The 5,000-nt window shown below is 41.9% G+C and overlaps 1 protein-coding gene across 4 annotated transcripts in view; it reads right to left on the bottom strand.

Annotated features, from left to right (window-relative positions):
- Positions 1-5,000, bottom strand: part of LOC136845184 (carbohydrate sulfotransferase 1-like) — a 179,634-nt gene that overhangs the window by 93,324 nt on the left and 81,310 nt on the right. The window contains exon 1 of one of the 4 annotated variants that reach the window (XM_067115183.1): positions 1,014-1,280. The exons of the other annotated variants lie outside the window; for them this stretch is intronic. The gene's annotated coding sequence lies outside the window, so the exon portion shown is untranslated. Of the gene's footprint in view, positions 1-1,013; positions 1,281-5,000 lie in introns of those variants that run through there. 4 annotated transcript variants of the gene reach the window in all.

The following is a 5,000-nucleotide window of genomic DNA, read 5'->3' as shown; positions in this document are numbered from 1 at the left end:
GACAAAAGCAAGACTTAAGAATCGGCAGATTATAAAGAATTTTACAAATCATGCAGTTTGAGCCAGGTGGGCGACGGCTCCAGATAGTTTTACTGTGATCAGGAATAAGATATTTAATACATCACCAGGGTTACAATGGCAGGAAGCTGCTGAAGTCCAAACTGGAAAACAATATTCAAAACAAGGCAGAGTCAAAGAATATAAAGACATTTCATCAGGATAGGCGTCTCTTCAAAAACTTGAAAGACCGTCTCAGTATCCCAGTTTTCTCTCAACCGGAGGTTTGACAGACTAGATGTGTATCACAGAAGTGACTTTGACCCTAAGAATGATACCAAGACTTTTCTGGGGAATGTTGGTAGTTGAAGAAACATTGTCAATGAAAATCTCTGGATGGTGGGGCCGGGGATTTAAGAATCATAACTTCAGTTTTACTGTGGTTTAATTTCTTCCAGTATGACGTGCACCTTCCACTAATTTATGCTAAAATCTGTTAGGAGATTGAGAAACCAGAGGTCAATTCTCAGGAGATAGGATCAGTGCAATTAGAGTAGTATCATCTGCACAGGCAACGAGATGATGTTCAAGTCGATCCAAACATCGTACGTATACAGTAGAAAAAGTGATGGTCCAAAAACACAACCCTGGGGAAGTCACCATAGCGTCCTTCAGTAATTACCCACTGTGATCTGTTTGGTAAAAATTCTGTTAAAATTCTAAGAAATGGTTCACCAACCCCCATCTGTGTACGTTTGAAGACGAGGGCTTCGTGATTAACACGGTCAAAAGCAGCACTACATAATAATGGAATTATGATTTATAATTACGAGGATGAGGGGAAGCCATGGCGGCTTGATGTATAATTATAAAATTAATTACGCAGTTAATGAAAGGGTTAGTGGCGTAATACTTTTTTATAATTATATAATTATAAGCTAATTAAGGAACCTCAGGAGAGGGTTAGTTGCGTTATTGATTATATAATAGTTACATAAATAATTACGGTTCGTTACCAGGATGCATTAGTTTCCCACAGCCAGTTTCAGCACGTGATATTGGCCATCACTCCTCATTGCAAGGGTAACTTGCTATACGACTCTCGTGGATGAGATAGAATAGAACCAGCTTCCCGGCTGAGTAGGAAGGGGACGCAGTTGACTTGGTAAAGGATGGGAAGAATATGCAAATATCACTTGGTCTACTAACAGTTCCTAAAGGGTTTATTTTTCTTTTGTTTTCGTGCAAGTCCAGATATTCGGTATCTTCTGAGCTCCAAATTCCTGTGGTTTTAAAAGAGATTACTTTTCCCTTATGACAGACTTATTTCTCTGTTTTATTATTATTTTTTTTTTATTCTTTCTTCTCGTATTACCTTGTATTCTGCTTTAGCTGGCTTCCTTCTTTGTTTTTATCGTGATATGAATGTAATCACTCTTGATTTGTATTCCCCCCCCTTTTTTTTTTACTTTTTTCTTGTGAGTTAGGTCGCCAAAATGTAGTCGTGATTTTTAGTTTTCTAAAAAAAAAACTATTGTGCCGGCTTTGCCTGTCCGTCCGCACTTTTTTCTGTCCGCCTTCAGATCTAAAAAACTACTGAGGCTAGAGGGCGGCAAATTGGTATGTTGATCGTCCACCCTCCAATCACCAAACTACCAAATTGCAGCCCTCTAGCCTCAGTAGTTTTTATTTTATTGAAGGTTAAATTCAGCCATGATCGTGCGTCTGGCAGCACTATAGGACAGGCCACCACTGGGCCGTAACTGAAAGGTTCCTGGGCCGCGGCTCATACAGCATTATACCGAGACCACCGAAAGTTAGATCTATTTTCGGTGGCCTTGATTATACGCTGTGCAGAAAACTCGATTGCGCCTAAGAAACTTCGGCGTAATTTTTGCTTGTTTTTTTTATTGACGTCTATTTCCAGCAGTATCTTCTTTTTAAGGATGTAACTAATCCATGATATTCTAAGTGGCAATATGTATGAACGCCATAGTTTCATCTGCGAATATTGGGTCATACAGATGTTTTCCCCGAACTCCCTGTACCTGCAAAGTCGTTCATGTGGCATGCTGATGAATTGATCCAATTCATTCCACTTGCCAATTTTCTACGAGGTTCTTATAGGTGTATTTGACAAAGTCCTTAGTCTTTCCTGAGCATACTTATGCTTTTGTTGAGGTCCTGTATTTACAGTCTCAACTGAGTCATTGGGTTGTTGGTTTTCCAATGTCCACCTCGGAATCACAGGAGTTTCCCGTAGGGGGTTAGTGCCGTCAGTGCACCTCACGCAGTACACTGTAGGCTTCACTTAAGGTTCTTAGCAGCGTCCCTTCAGCCCCCAGCTACAACCCCTTTCATGCCTTTTACCGTACCTCTGTTCATATTCTCTCTCTTCCGTCTTTCTTCCCACCCTCTCCTATCAATTGTTTCATAGTGCAGCCGCGAGGTTTTCCTCCTGTTACACCTTTCAAACCTTTCTACTCTCAGTTTCCCGTTCAGCAATGCATGACCCCACAGGTCCCAGCGCTTGGCCTTTGTGCTCAATTCTATATTACATTTCCATAGGGAGGCGTTACCAGTCTCTCTCCTTGCAATGCCTCTTCTGAGTTGCAGGGATGCATTTGCGAAAGTTCCTTGTATTTGGAAGGGGTGCCGAAACTAACCAAATCTCGTATCTAGGATTCATCATCGACGCGTTGCAGAGATTGTAATATGACTCTGTTTACTGACTGTGAAGCGAAGATGAAGCCCTATAGCTAATGAGGTATCAGTATTAGGGTAATTAGGAATATGACTTCTGAGGAATTGAAGGAGGCATCAGTTGACAAACTTTTATATACCCTTTTAAGTACATTTACACACTTAGGTTCTTTCAGGCACATTTGATGAGTTGCGTTCGTTTATACATTTCTGCAGAATTTGATAAATTCCTGTAAGAATATTCGGAAGCATTCATATCCTCATTTACACACATCCTTGCGGTATGCAAATGCATTCGTGAATGTGTCCCTGTAAGAAATAAAAACAGTACTCATATGAGAGTAAACGGAATTCTACATGCAAGGACATTCATGTTTACATTTACATTTAACGCTAGAAACATACTGTGAAGTTTAAGAGGAGAGTAAACAAAGGCCCAACTTCTAGGTGACTCTCGGGCCTCATTGTAACCCCCTAGTCCTTCGTACCAGGCTTCTCAACGTCGTTGCGTCAGTGATGGTAGGGTGTGTGGGGGTGTTCCCTCAGTTCTGGTGGTGAGTTGGGAGGGGGTGGGGTGGGGTTGGCATTTCAAGATACGAAGAAAATGACGAAAAATCGGCGTATTTCAGGAGCGGTAGATGTTCTCGACAGCAAGTTTCCAGCGCGATCGATTAAACTGTCATCTCGCCTGCGGAAAATTTAACGTAATTTGCGACACGGGGTAAAATATATTCTTACTTTTTTTTTTTTAACGAAGGAGAAGGAGGAGGAGAAGGAGACGCGGCCTTAATTAGTCGGGAAAGGGGCGAAGTAGAGACTTGGTTGGAAGGAAGAAACAAGAAATGGAGACTAAGAAAGAGGTACACTTGAGAGGGATACTGAGAAAGGTAAGGGGAGAGAGAGAGAGAGAGAGAGAGACTGAGAAAGATAAGGGGGGAGGAAGAGAGAGAGACTGAGAAAGATAAGGGAGAGAGAGAGAGAGAGAGAGAGAGAGAGGCGGGGGGGAATACTGAGAAAGATGAGAGAGAGAGGGATACTGAGAAAGTTAAGAAGAGAGAGAGAGAGAGAGAGAGAGACAGAAAGATAAGGGGAGAGAGAGAGAAAGAGAGAGATAAGGGGGGAGAGAGAAGGGGGAATACTGAGAAAGATAAGGGGAGAGAGAGAGAGAGTGACTGAGAAAGGTAAGGGGAGAGAGAGAGAGAGAGAGAGAGAGAGAGAGAGAGAGAGAGAGAGAGAGAGAGAGAGAGGAGGGATACTGAGAAAGGTAAGGGGAGAGAGAGAGAGAGAGAGGGATACTGAGAAAGGTAAGGGGGGAGAGGGAGAGAGGTAGAGAGAGAGAGGGATACTGAGAGAGGTAAGGGGAGAGACCTTACCTTACAGACCTTACAGTTCGTTCGGGTTGCCCCAGGAGGTCCCTCAGCGTGAGGCACCTCTGATGTCTACCAGAGAATTGCTAATGCATCTTCCGGTATATTTTGCATCTTCCAATCTTGGATGGTGTGGGATGCAGCTTAGATATTTGTCGAGCTTATTCTGAAACACATCTACGCTCACTCCTGATATGTTCCTCAGATGAGCTGGTAATGCATTGAACAATCGCTGCATTAATGATGCTGGTGCGTAGTGGATTAATGTCCTGTGTGCTTTCCTTAGTTTTCCTGGTATAGTTTTGGGCACTATTAATCTACCTCTGCTTGCTCTTTCTGATATTTTTAGCTCCATGATGTTTTCGGTGATTCCTTCTATCTGTTTCCATGCCTGTATTATCATGTAGCGTTCTCTTCTCCTTTCGAGACTATATAATTTTGAGAATTGTAGTCTTTTCCAGTAGTCAAGGTCCTTAACTTCTATTCTAGCTGTAAAGGACCTTTGTACACTCTCTATTTGTGCAATATCCTTTTGGCAGTGTGGGTACCATATCACATTGCACTATTCAAGTGGACTACGTACATACGTTTTATAAAGCATAATCATGTGTTCGGCTTTTCTTGTTTTGAAGTGCCGAAACAACATTCCCGTTTTTGCTTTGCATTTTGCCAATAGACAGAGAGAGAGAGAGAGAGAGAGAGAGAGAGAGAGAGAGAAAGATAAGGGGAGAGAGAGAGGGATACTGAGAAAGATAAGGAGAGAGAGAGAGAGAGAGATGAATGAGGTTCTCGTTAGAGGAAGAAATCAAGACCAATAAAATATGCATAGAGTAAATTGCAAACTGTGCATAATTTAACTATTGACATTAAAAAATGAACAGGAGACAGACGATGATTTCTCAAAATGAACGAAAGCCGAAGCAAAAGAATATT

This window comes from Macrobrachium rosenbergii, chromosome 13, assembly GCF_040412425.1.
Source record: "Macrobrachium rosenbergii isolate ZJJX-2024 chromosome 13, ASM4041242v1, whole genome shotgun sequence".
Lineage (NCBI taxonomy): Eukaryota > Metazoa > Arthropoda > Malacostraca > Decapoda > Palaemonidae > Macrobrachium > Macrobrachium rosenbergii.
This window is presented reverse-complemented; position numbering and strand designations above follow the sequence as displayed.